The sequence below is a fragment of the Macrobrachium nipponense genome, chromosome 5 (assembly GCF_015104395.2).
Source record: "Macrobrachium nipponense isolate FS-2020 chromosome 5, ASM1510439v2, whole genome shotgun sequence".
Classification (NCBI taxonomy): Eukaryota; Metazoa; Arthropoda; class Malacostraca; order Decapoda; family Palaemonidae; genus Macrobrachium; species Macrobrachium nipponense.
The window spans coordinates 87,040,584-87,055,583 of NC_061107.1; the positions used below are offsets into that span (position 1 = coordinate 87,040,584).

Below are 15,000 nucleotides of genomic sequence, written 5' to 3' on the forward strand. Positions count from 1 at the left end.
TCGCTTATCTTACATACGTTTTTTTTTTTCTCGTGGCATTTATTTTGAAGGGGTAGTACTCGCCTCTCATATTTTTTTCTCTTGTCATTTATGTTTTGTAGCTCGTCACAGCACTCAAGGCTGACTCCACATCAAGATGATCTGTTTTCTCATTAAGGGGCAAGTTTATGTTTTGTAGCTCGTCACATCACTGAAGGATGACTCCACATCAAGAACTTTTGTTTTCTCATTAAGGGGTAAGTTTATGTTTTGTAGCTCGTCACATCACTCAAGGATGACTCCACATCAAGATCTTTTGTTTTCTCATTAGAGGGGTAAGATCCTATCGTTTCTTTCCCCTTTCTAATAAAGCAAACACGGGGAAAGTATGTTTTCGAAAAACCCAAGTTCGTAATGAAGGTCTCGCTGAAACGTAAATTGCCTTCTGAAACTGAAACGAAAGTAATAACAGTTGAAAGAAAAAGAATGAGGGAAAGAAAAGGAATGAGGAACAGGACAAAATTCCATTCTTAGGGAGAGAGAGAGAGAGAGAGAGAGAGAGAGAGAGAGAGAGAGAGAGAGAGAGAGAGCGAATATCACGGCGAGCGAGATTACAAGATTATTAAAGCACCAAAATATAATTTACCACACGCTATGATGAGAGCAAAACCCAGGCAAACTTTAATGAGGAAGTTTGCAAAAGTTTCTTTGGATTTCGTGTTTTGGGAAAGTTTGTTTGCATGCAAACTTTGCTCACAGACTATTTAGCGATTCTTTTTCAAAGGACGGTTTAAAAAAAAACTGTGTTGGGGGGGGTTTATCTTCCGCTGCAGAATCAGACAAATATTGATACCTTGTGAATATTTTTCAACGTTAAATAGTCAATGAAAAATATTATCAATTTGGACGTTTCATACTGTACTAGGACCTGAGTTTTTAATACGGGAGAAGGTTTTATTTTTACAAAGGATATTGGATAACCTCGATTATGAATAAAATGAATTAAAATGAATCTGAGGTTGCTGATATACTATGCGTACACACACACACATACACACACACACACACACACACACACACACATATATATATATATATATATATATATATATATATATATATTATATATACGTATATATATATATATATATATATATATATATATATATATATATTTTTATTGCATTTATATTATTTAAAAATCTTCATGGTATTTTATTTTCTTCAGATTGGTTTCCTTATGGAATATATGACACCTCATGTGACGCTCACTGCCTTTTGTCACAAACGGCACGTCTTTCTTTATTTATATAACAACAGTTTCAGTCGTAATATTCAATTTTTTTTTTACCAATACTGCATCCCAGCTGCAGCCATGAAGGGTTCAGCTGCCCAACACCGAGGCGATAGCATTTCCAATAGAATTTCCGATTCAACCTTCACCATCCTGGTTTTTTTTTTTTTTTTTTTTTTTTTTTTTTTTTTTTTACGTTTAGGCATTGCACTGTGTTTTCTCCAGTCCTTTTTGTTATGTGATATATGACTAACATATACCCGCGATAAAAAAACCCTCGCGTATAGATAAAAAAAACCAGAAGATAAGGTGTCGGATAATCAAATTTCGCTTACGAAAAACACATCGGAAAACAGAAGTGATTATTTTGAGGATTTACGAGTCATACTTTTTTCTCCCAGTATACATGGAGGTGAAAAGAGAATCGAGGAGCAAGAGAAAAATAATAGGAATCCCAGTTTTGTCAACAAATGATACCTCACTGGAAAGCAATAACCATGAAAAAAAATGAGGGTTAGAGGGGTGATATTGGTGGCACTGAATTATTTCTTTTGTACAAAGAGAATATTCTACGCCAAGGCTCGATATTTTTCGTTTTTTAGGAACAGCGGTAGATAAAAATTATATATTCCTTTGACATGACAAAAAATGCTGCGCAGATTAAGCTATAAAATAAAATAACTTTCTGTGCGGCAGATTTTGTGTTTGCTCTTTAAACAATAAAAACGATTCTCATCCTGTCTTCGCTACATACATTCCAACCAACATACAAGGTAAACACATATATGGTATATACAATTTATGCGTATGACTGCTAAATGTATGAAATATTTTTCGATGACACTTATGCTTCCTAACCAGCTTTGGCCTGTTAAAAGAAAGAAAGAAAGAAAAAAAAAACAATAGTTAAGGCCTGCTATAATGGGTACCAGCATTTATTGGGGCCAAGGTATCTAAGAGAGTGTGTTTAGCAACATCATACCTAAAGACTAGCTGAGAAACTTAAAGAACGTACTTTTCAGGAGCCATCCATTATTATTCATAAATTCAGAGGATGAACCCTATTCACATGGAACAAGCCAACCACAGGGGCCATTGACTTGAAATTCAGGTTCCAAAGAATTTGGTGTCCGTTCGAAAAAGACAGAATGTAATGGCAAATACATCAGAAAGGAGGGATCAGTTACTGTAAAAATAGATAAATTAACAAAATACTAAAGAACTTTGACAATGTAAATACGTTGTTGAAGTACTGAGGCACCAGTAGCGCCTGGTAGTACTTCTCCCAGTCCACAAGGCTGAAGTCCCTAAAAGAAAAACGAGCAGTGTTACTTAAGTCCTATATTCATTCCTTCCCAAGCTTGACAGTACCTCCTTAAGGCTACAAGAAATAAGCAATGGAACTAAATTTTAATATATAGTGGAGTACATTCAAAAAGTTTATTGAAAAAGAAGGCTCTAGAAAGAAATAAGAAAAAATTCACGATTCAGAGAAACGAATACCAGATGTCCCATGACAGGATTCAAAGCTTGCCATAGAAAAGTAAAAGAAGTCAGTCCATGAACAAATAAAGTAATTTCCATGTAAATAGGAAATATACGCTCCCTATTTTCATGTATGCGTTTATCTATGAATAATCTAAATACACATTTGAATATCTCCTTTGAAATTTCTAGTTGAAACTTACATTTCAATCGAACATTGTTAGAGAGCTTTTGAAGTATAAAAAGTCTATTCGTTAACTTATATTCTAGTATGAAAACTGTCCCATTCCGATTCTGGATATATGAAAAATGTAAATTGCTTTTCTTGTAAATACGTTGCGTGTATTCATGAGTTACGGACAAATTATTGCAGAACTTCATACGTGATTCACTAGCGTTAAAAACCTATATATATATATATATGTATATATATATATATATATATATATATATATATATATATATATATATTATATATATAATATATACACACCACACACACACACACACACACATATATATTATATATATATATATATATAATATATATAATATATATAATACACACACACACACACAATATATATATATATATATATATATATATATATATATATATATGTGTGTGTGTGTTATATAATATTATATAATATATATGTTGTGTTGTGTGTGTGTGTGTGTATAATATATATAATTATTATATATATATATGGATATTATATATATTATATATATAATATTAATGATATATAAAAATATATATATATATATATATATATTTTAAGGGACCTTAGTTGAATCACGTATGAAGTTTCTGCAATATTTGTCCGTAACTCAATTGGAATTACAACGCAACGTTAATTTACAAGACAATTTACATTTTTTCATTATATCCAGAATCGGATGGGACAGTTTTCTACTGAATATAATGTTAACGAATAGACTTTTTTATACTTTCAGCTTTTCTCTAACAAGGTTCGATTGAAATGTAAAGTTTTCCAACTAAAATTTCAAGGAGATATTTCAAAATGGGTATTGTTTAGATTATATTTAAGATTAAACGCATACATTGGGAAAATTAGGGAGCGTTATATTTCCTATTTACATGGAAATCTTTATTTGTTCAGGAACTGACTTCTTTTACTTTTTCTATGGCAAGCTTTGAATCCTGTCATGGGGACATCTGGTATTCGTTTCTCTGAATCGTGAATTTTTCTTATTTCTTTCTAGAGCCTTCTTTTTCAATAAACTTTTTGAATGTACTCCACTATATATTAAAATTTAGTTCCATTGCTTATTTCTTGTAGCCTTAAGAAAATTTGCATCACAAAAATATAAGAGATACTTCTAGCTGAATATATATATATATATATATATATATATATATATATATATATATATATATATATATAATTATATATATATATATATTCAGCTAGAAGTATCCCTTATATTTTTGTGATGCAAATTTTCTACGACGATAAAATCTGAGGAATGATCATAAGAAACACTCAAGAGATTATAATGTGCTTAACAATGGTGTCAGCGCTGATCTCTGTGCAATAATGTTGACTAAGTATGAGCAAAGTAATGAAAGAAGATGACTCTGAGACTTCAAGCAAATTTCCAGACTCATAACTGACAATAAGCCCGAATGAAAAGGAAAAGTTTTGAGGCTTCACAAATTTCCGCAAGACCTAACTGACACGCAATCCAGGGAGTGAAGTCAAAGCTCTGAGACTTCGAAGCATTAGAAGTGAAAAAGTTCCGCGGACTGATTTTCATATTGACTTTGGAGTTCCCTTTTTCCAGCAAATGCAATCTGTGATAGAAGTCAGACTCTCTCTCTCTCTCTCTCTCTCTCTCTCTCTCTCTCTTACACAACAATTCATGCAATGCCCTCCCTACTAATGTGAGCTTAATCACATTATGCAATATGCATTCATTCGTCTGCCAGCTCATTGTGACATCCGGCCCCGGGCCTTTTCCATCCAGTTTGCTATAATGGTTGGAAAACGTCATTATGGAAATGTATTTCACTACTCATATGCCATATAACCAGGTTTCAGCCTATCCCAGATTCATGCTGTGCATGATCAAGTTATCTCAATTATGCATTCTCAAAGTGGGAGGGGAACGGCTGAACAAAATTCTCTCTCTCTCTCTCTCTCTCTCTCTCTCTCTCTCGTTCTTTGTAAGCCTGTCTGTCAATATTTTTTTCTTCTAACTGTTTCTCTCTGTACATTCGGTATGTGTGAAATCATTACAATGGTTATACAATTCTGATTACACCTTCATTAAATGCCCATCGTGTGCATACAAGGAAATCAACGTCCCCCACCCCCCCCCCACCCCCCCCCCCCCACCCCCCCCACCCAAACCTTTTCTCTTCAACATGCTGATAACAAGTTCATATCTCGCGTTATGACATTCATTTTTTATTATTATGATCGATGTTCCCCTTACGAGACCATTCTCACTTTTTTTTTCCTCTGATAATTTAGATGTCCTTTAGAACGTTTCTGTTCGATACGTGAAGAGTTTGTAAAGTAATTAGCTTCCGAGGTGGCACCTTTTGAAAATATCCCGAAGATGCACAGCCGATTCCTGATATGCCCGGGCACATATTCCCGAACTTTAACCGAGTACCGAGACCTTCCCTGAAAAAAGCGGGACGCCGTATCTCAAAAACTAATCGTAGATTCTTCTTGAAAATAATCTCTTTAAGTTTCCCACACCCAAAATATACACGGACCATGTTTTAAAACTTACCAAACCTAACCTAACCTAACTTAACATAGGGGCATGGCAAAAATGATTCACTATAATTTCATCGCAGTAATTGCATCGTGGTAATTTCATCGTGGTAATTTCATCGCATGGTATTTACATCTCATACATTTTTACCGCATTGTAATTATCGTAGTAGATCACATCGTCAGTGATTTCATCGTAAGGTTTCTTTTACCGCAAAAAATAAAGCATGATTTGTTTTATTTTAAAAGTAAAATTATATATTTAGCGTTAGGGTTTAACTGTCTTTTTATTTTTTATCTATTCTTTTAACGACGATGATTATTAACTAGTTGTTTGACGCCAGTCTTATCTTTAACTCAGTTAATCAGTCTAAGAAAAAAAAGAGGATAATAAAGAAAGCGACATTCTTTAAAAAGTTTTTTTTTATTATTTATTTTCAAACATTTACGTATAAATCATATATTAAAAAAATATTTCAAAAACAAAAATTATCAAAACAATTCCATAGCACATGATCAAAGCGAGGGGGTCGACGTACTATGGGACGATTTGGCCTTCCAATCCAGGCATCCTCAACGCAATCTAAGACAGGCTGCAGGGCTTCCTCAGGAAAATCGTTATTGTCAATTAAATATCGAAAAGTGCTAACCACATCGGAGACAGGAACAAATGCAATGGCTGCAATCATACGCATTTTTAATGCGAATTCTGCATCACTCGTACACCTGTTGCAGACCATTTGATTGAATGGATCGAAATAAACATTGTGAGAACTGGAAAAAAGCAACCTTTTTGATCTGAATTAGGAAAAAAAATTCTCTAAAAGCATTAATCGCTGCACGTTCAAAATCAGTCATAATTATGTTTGGCGATAAGGTTGGCTCTAAATCTTTTAGTTCTGACAAAAGCTTATTGTAACTATCGTCAGTTTTGTTACTCATTAAAACGAAAACAAGAGGCAAACGTCACCTTTCATGATACCATGTATTGTGTATAGTTGTTTAAATAAAGACGGTACAGTTTTGAAAATCCCATCTGCATACCAAATGCTTGCACTAGATAATACCTGGAGATTTCTCCGAGTCGAAAATAAAATAATCCGGTCTGATCCATCATCACTGCTGAACAGAAGGAATGGCTGATTTGAATGTGTTACCCTATATAGCGGAGGAATGCTTAACTGGAGTAAACATTCTGGATTTGCAGGAATTTGTGCTGCGGTATTTCTAGCATTTCGTATATTCCTTTTTACGTATTGCTTGGGAAAAGTCAACAAGCAGGCCATTTGCTAGTTAGATAGTTAGATACTTTGATCTCATCAACAGCTCTAACTGTAGTACTTGGACGTTTTGCAGAAAAAAAGTGAATTACATATTACTGTTCATTTATTTTTTTGCGGTGAAAGAAACCTTACGATGAAATCACTGACGATGTGATCTATTACGATGTAATTACAATGCAGTGAAAATGTATGAGATGTAATTACCATGCGATGAAATTACCACGATGTAGTTACTGCGATGAAATTACCGGACACCGGCAAATATACCGGGGCCGGAGCAATAGCAGTAAACATCTCGGGAATTTGCTGCCCGGCCATTGAAAAAAATGGTCAGGCAGTGAATACATCGTATCATTTTCAACGAAACACACAAGGAGGTGTCTGAGTACATTAGTATACCAGAAATTTCCGTCAGTAGACGTGAAAAAACGCATATGTGACTTACACTGTCCTTTCGCATGTTTTAAGCCTTTTTCTAAGTGGGTGTAATCAGTAGTTATGTTAAGTTAATTGAGTATATCTTAGTTTAACCAGACCACTGAGCTGATTAACAGCTCTCCTAGGGCTGGCCCGAAGGATTAGTTATTTTTACGTGACTAGGAACCAGTTAGTTACCTAGCAATGGAATTTACAGCTTATTGTGGGATGCGAACCACATTGTATCGAGAAATGAATTTCTATCACCAGAAATAAATTCCTCTGGTTCCGCGTTGGCCGAGCCTAGAATCGAGCTTCGGACCACCGGGTTGGTAGCCGAGTGCGAAATGCACTCGGCCAACGTGGAACTGGTAGTTATGTTAACATAATGGTTTACTGTGGGTATTTAACACGGTTTCTTTGAAGTTCTTGGAAAGCCTCAGAATTGTCTGTGTAGTTTGGTCTGAATACGGAAAGATAAAGGAAGATAATTAGATGCATAAATGTGTTAACAGGGTAACCTATTACAGTTTTTAATTCAAAATAAAGTGGAAATAGCGAACAATATGAGGCGTCAGCATTACTAAAGGAAAGATTTTGTATTCTCTAGTAATATCACAAAAAATGTTAAAGAAAGAAATAAGTTTCAAGAGAGAGAGAGAGAGAGAGAGAGAGAGAGAGAGAGAGAGAGAGAGAGACTACGAAGTGTCAGCATTACAATGAGAAAGGTTTTTTATATTCTGTAGCAGTATCATACAGAAAGTTAAAAAAGAGAAATAAGTCTTAAGAGAGAGAGAGAGAGAGAGAGAGAGAGAGAGAGAGAGAGAGAGAATGAAGTGTCAGGATTATATTAAGAAAGTTTATTTTGTATCCTGTAGTAACATCATATAGCGGGATTTAAAAAAAATAGTGTTTAAAGTGAGTGAGAGAGAGAGAGAGAGAGAGAGAGAGAGAGAGAGAGAGAGAGAGAGAGAGAGTAGATCTTCAGGAGCGCAAACACCTTGGCCATAATGGTAATGAGGTGATTACTTTCAACGGGACAATGGGAATTAAAGGTGCAATGGCCTCTTAATTTTTATGATAAAAAAAACTATAACTTATTTTGGTTCTTACATACCTCAAGGCATTATGGATCTAGCTCTTTATTGTCTTGGTCTTTTCCGCTTAGGATATGTGGTTCCTCTTCCATTTGCTTTTATAATTGCCTTGTTATTTTCCCCTGGTTAACAATTAATCAGTATATGGCTTAGGTTAGATTAGGTTAGGTTTCCCTGATCAGTATATACGTGATCTCCACGATAAGTTTGACGTATCTTTGCAAATTATGCGGAAAAATTTTCTTTACTTAACTGGGTAAATATTTTCTTGACCTCTAGCTTGTTATCTTCAGAACGACGCCATAACAACAATTATGATAACTGTTGGTCATAACAATATGCAAAGATAAATAAGGTAATTGAGGGTATGACGTGAACATTAGTACGAAATTAAATTGGGATAAATCATTCATAACAATTAAGATGGTTATGAAAACATCATGATATATTCTGAGTGGTTTCTGTATGAATATGTATTTTTACCATTATCAAAATGACTATCAAAGTATACACTATTGCATCTTCGATTTCTATTTTCCCTGCAAATCCGTAAAAGGATTTCTATAATAACATAGAATTTTCTTTTTGATGTCTCAATTTATATTTGAAAAAATCTTTTTATTTTGAGTGAAAGAATTTCAAAAACACTTCACGGAATGTGCAGATATTTTTCATTTTGAATTGGATCTCTTTAACACGAGTTTAAATCAACTGAGAGAGAGAGAGAGAGAGAGAGAGAGAGAGAGAGAGAGAGAGGAGAGAGAGACAGGCCATTTAATTTAATTAATAGCCTGTGGGCTTCTTTTTGTATGAAGACAAAACAGACTGCTCGAAGTCCTAATTCTAATGAATTATTATGAATGTTATTTCGGATAAAGGTAAACAATATTATCTCAATTGTCTTTTAAAACCAAATGGGATAAAGTTATGGCCCTGAAAATTAAGCAAAATCCATACATTATCCTTGTTATGAGCTAAGCAAATAATACAATTGAAATGGGCAAATGGCCGACGGAAATCAAACGCTATTACACAACCACAGTTCCATCTAGTTGTCTTTAAGGGTCTTACTGTATTGTCTCGCATGTTCCTGAATTGCTTGATAGCGAGGTACAGAAACTAGAATTTTTTTTTTCTACACTCGCTACAGTCCACGTGTGAAACCACTTTGTAATGAAAAAAAAATATTTTGGATACTTGCTGCACGAAAGCTGTGGGGATTTTTTTTCCTTAAATGAAAAGGGTTTTAGATATTTGCTATAAGCAAGCCGTGGGGACATTTTCTACTGACAAATATATTTTAAATTCACTAAACGATATCTGTGAGGCCATTCATAATGACAAATATCTTTTTTATATTCACTACAAGAATTCGGTGAGGCCATTTCATAATGACAAATAGTTTTCAAATTAACTGCAAGAAATCTTTGCGGCCATTTCATAATGACAAATATTTTTTTTTATATTCACTACAAGAAACCCGTGAGGACATTTCGAAATGAAACGAAAGGATCAGAGTAATTTTTGTTTTTGTTTTTTGTTTTGTTTTGTTTTTGTTTTTTCAAGGGTTGAATATCATCAAACCAGTGCGTTGAAAATTTTTTGTTGTCAATGTAATAATTTCATTTCATTGTAACAGCATTATGAAAAACTTGTTTTTAGGAAAGCGAATAAAAGAACACTATCTTGCTATTTTTCTTACAGTTGTAGTTATATATACATCTGTGTCTTTAGAATTATGATGATAGGAGCTTTCTCATGTTGGAAACCATGCGCAACCTCTTTTATTACGGTTGCAGCTATACCCATTAATAAACAACTGTTTATAAGCATGGGATTTTTAACCATAAGAAAGTGACTTCGTATCTGGGTAAACTTTTAGATAAGCCGATTCGCTGTACTACTGAATAGAAGCAATGAGGACATGCACCTATGCATCTGCATTCGAATTCATGCAATTGCAATGCATAAAAGCAACAGGAATTTATAAACGTAGCACCTATTCAAAGGGTAAAAACATTTCGACGGCATTTAAGTATTCACAGAAATCCTTGAAAAACGAAAAACAAAAACAAAAACAGACACGATAAATTTATTCTACTGCTCTCCTAACCTAACCCCTCCCCATCCCCACCCCCCAGAAAAAAAAAGGGCAAGGCACACAGGAAAAGCGAGGAGCGATATTTTATTCTTTATTTCTGCTCTGTAAAAATCGTGACCGAAGCGGGCATTGGATTCCACCTTCTACCCGACGCGGTATTTCGAGATTGTTAGGTAGAACTTCCGCTCACATTCCACGCATCACAGTAGCGCGTGTGCGCGCGACCCGCGACTGCTAGCTACGTAGTGTCCACAAGAATGAATTAGGTACGTTTCGACCGTCGACAGAAATAAGGTTTTTTTTTTATCATTCAGAAGATAAACCCTATTCATATGGAACAGGCCCACAGGGGCTACTGAATTGAAGTTCAAGCTTCCGAGGAATATGGTGTCCATTAGAAAGGAGTAACATGAAGTAATGAGAGAGAGAGAGAAAAAAAGACCACTTATCAAAAAAAGAAAATATAAATATCAATAATAAATATATAGATAAGAAATACAAGGTTAGCTGTATTTGGGTAGTTCTGTTTTGAAGAATGAAAATCACGCTGACACTCACGGATTCATGTGTATTTCAAACGACGTTGAAAGTAAGTACTACACCACCAGGCGAGTAAAGAATCCGAATGAGAAATATACGTTGCTAGGCCTATGTGGAGACGGAATTTTGTTTCCCAGCGACCCATTTAAGCCCGCGCCGGACCCTCACCCCGACCCTAAAAGAGGGGATGCATAAATCTGAAACGACAGAAAAGGGTTGCTTCCTGCAACACTCTGTCCTCATTATACAGTCGCGTATCTCAGCGCGTTTCATTCCTGTTTGAATATGCAGGAGGACAATTCATGCAGATTTTTGCTGACCGTAAAAACTCGAAAATGAGGGGGAAAACGAACCGCTGATGCCTCTGTGCTCGTTGTGTCTGTATGACTTGCTATTATGGTATGTCATTTCAAGTATATTTAGAATTCTAGAGGAAATATAAGCAATTTTTTACACTCATATGTTATACTCCTCTTCAAATCTTCAGGGGTATACCCTTATTGCTAAGCCCGTACCTAGAGTTTTTGTTGGGGGTGGGGGGTGGGGGGGGGGGGGAGGTCGTTGCTCCCAAAACTGTACCTTTTCTTCTATAAATGTCATTGTATATATATAGGTATATACAAGAAATACTTGAAAATGTTATTTTAGTTATATTAAGAAGAAAAATTGGGTATGTGGTCTATGCCCTTCTACCAGATTAGATGTTATTCAAAGTACTGACTTTGGTAAACAGAATTTTACTTATGATGTTGAAAGTTTGTACTGAAATTCAAGAATATTTCTTCAATTTTACTGATTGATTCATTTATTATGTTAACAACAACATGCATATTACTTTATTCGTTGTTATGTTAAATACTTTGACTTAACAAAAAAACAATAATTATTTATTACTTTGTGAGTACAGTTCAATGAAAAGGATAGGCACAGAAAAAAAAAAAAAAAAAAAAAAAAAAAAAAAAAAAAAAAAGACTTCAGAAATTCGGGGGGTTTGGGTGTCGTTCGACTCCTCCCCCCTCGGTACGGGCCTGTATAATGGACAACGTCAACAGACTGTAAACTGCCGAGAGGATTCTAAAGGAAAAATCAGACTGCAAAGAGAGACAAAGGAAAAGGTGATAAGTAAATAGATATGAGTAGATCGATAATAAAACTAACTCACCTGAATTCAGGAATGAATCTACTCCTCTCTTAAACATTTGGGGGTCAGAATGCTCTACGGCTGCAATAGGCTAACTATGCCACATTTGAGTTGTATCCAAAATGAAACTCATGTCAAACTGAGGAGTTATTGAAAGAATGCACTGATTAACGGATGAGGTATAAAATAACAAAATTTATCTCCTATGGCAGTCAGTGTAACAGTACGTTATGTAATAATTAAAACACAGGGAATATATATATATATATATATATATATATATATATATATATATATATATATATATATATATATATATATGATCTTACGTCGTCAAGATATTACCAGACACTTTTCACGTCAGGTATTGAGTTCTTAAGTTTTTATTTATTTATCTATTTGTTTATTTTTTTTAAATAGGTGACCAGATCAGTTTAATACCGAATCTACGATACAGAGGTTTCTCTTTCATGCCAGCACCCTGGTTCCCGCCATCCAGGATGAAACCAACAAGTCTCTCTCACGAACCTGATATCGAGCCACGGCAAAGGCGTAAAGAATTCTGGAAATAGCATTAGAAATGTCCGCAGTTTGCCCCCTGAAGTATTGCGCGCAAGCTCTGGTCTTATTGTTCCAGGCTGAAATATTCGGCAAGTTGTGTTTTTCCACTTTCAACCTTTGTAGTGGGAAGGGGATCAGAGGCGAGAGAGAGAGAGAGAGAGAGAGAGAGAGAGAGAGAGAGAGAGAGAGAGAGAGAGAGAGAGAGATGCAAGAATTTCGACAAAAAGAATTGGGTTTAGTTCACAGTGAAGTAATTACAGCTTTCCTTCTGGGGTATAGGGAATTAATCACGACTCTTCGGGTGCAAATACTGGGTTGGTCATTGTCCATGAAACAGACAGACAGACAGACAGACAGTACAATGAGCATGTAAATCCATTGACATACAATACTATGCTATGGTCCCTGTGGGCTTGTTCCGAATAAGATTCTTCTTCTGGATAATAATAATAATAATAATAATAATAATAATAATAATAATAATAATAATAATAATAATAATAATAATAAAATAACATACATCAATAACCACTCTTTTGATACATAAAGTATATTGAAAACATAATTTTGGACTATCATCAAAGCCTGCAGTTCAAAGCACATTGTTTACTTAGCAGCATGTTAGGTTAATGACCCTGTTTTGATCATTACTGGACGGACAGTCTGTTTACAAATATAAACATGATAATTTTACGAGAAATAGTGGCAGTTTTATATTTTTTTTCTATTTTGTGCGTTCTGAGACAATGGAGCAAAACTGCTTCTGATATGTCGTATAGATTCTTTATTTATCTGTAAACATAAACTATAGTTCATACTGAATTTTAGATTTCCTGTGAAACCCAAAGTATTTCGTTTATTTAAAGAAAAATTTCGTTTGGTCTTTGAATAAATGTATAAAATCTTTTTTGATCGAATATTTACTTTATTTTCTTAACATTTCCACTACCCAGTTTATCTAAAAGGATTCTGAAGGTACCATATATCATGTTGGGTCAAATGTCATTTATTTTCTTCTGAATACTAATATTCCTATAATTTTAGCCTCATGACTCCATGTATTTCACGACCAATTCCCTATCCATCGTATGCCAGAGAATCCCAATCAGAGTACAATAAAATGATAAATAAATGAAATAGGCCTTAAATACTTTGTTTTTATTCAGAGCTTCTAATTAACACATCTTTTGTGGAAATTTTGTTGGAAAATCTGACCACGGAGTCAGCTAAAATTCTGATATTTCACTGAGTACCAAAAGCTGAGACACTTTCACCGGAAAATTAAAAAACTTGAAGAAATTGGATACACCAATCCGTCAAAACAGGGACGAATTGTCTGAAAACCAATTTGCTCTGATATATGATTAAGTTTTTGATGAAAGTTTCAAACCTAGACTCACAATCTTGAAGCTTGCACAGGAGGGCATTCTTTTTCGACTTCTACCTTGATGTCTGAGTTGCATAATTCCTTTTACAAATAGATCTACATTACAGTTTTGGCGTAACCCACTCGTTTCACCTGCGTTTGGAGTACCTGTTTTTAATGTTATCATTACATGGTCATCATGAATCCATTACCCTATAAAAACTTATGTAATATGCCACTTCATTCCGTAACCTCTTTTATCATCCCTTTAAGTAGAAAACAAAGGCTTAGAAGCTTATTTTTTTAAGCTTTTTTTGCATGATATTTTCGCAAACGTATTCTTTCATTGAAACTCCGAGGAGGTACCACCGCCTTACATAATGTCTGACAGTAATGATAATCTTTATAAGTTTTTAATTAATAAATACGGATATGGAAACAAAAGTCTTACAACCTCATGTACAACGAAGCTGCCTATATTTTAAAAATGACCCCACAGACAAGATTCGTTGGCCCTAAGAGATAATCGAGTATAAGTCGCAATGCCGCAGGTCATTATAAAAGGATTCAAAAAGCAAAGAAATAAAAATTAACAAATAAAAACTTAATTGTTACTAATTACTAGGTCATTAAAACTAATTTTTTTTATCAATCCTTTTTGTTGGAAATGGTATGTAGATCGGGGAAATTAATCCAGAGAGCTCATCAATATTTAAATTGCTTCCGAACCCCCCAATGAACTTGGTATTGTTTATCACAGGGAAAACGTCATTTTGTGCTGCTGACACTGGGATTATCGATCTCGTTACGAGGAATATCAAGTTATCATTCATTTTAAATTGTCCTTTCAAATAAGAGCTCCATGGCATATTTATTTTGATAAAGATATCTGACAAAATTTGGAATGGAATGCGATATCAATTTCAAAGGCCAAACACTGGGCATTATGAGGTCATTCAGCGTTGAAAGGGAAATTGAGA

At 34.5% G+C, this 15,000-nt stretch overlaps 1 protein-coding gene across 1 annotated transcript in view; it reads left to right on the forward strand.

The window, feature by feature from the left end:
- LOC135215846 (cadherin-20-like) overlaps window positions 1-15,000 on the forward strand; it is a 274,336-nt gene that overhangs the window by 69,202 nt on the left and 190,134 nt on the right. The gene's annotated exons all lie outside the window — the stretch shown is intronic.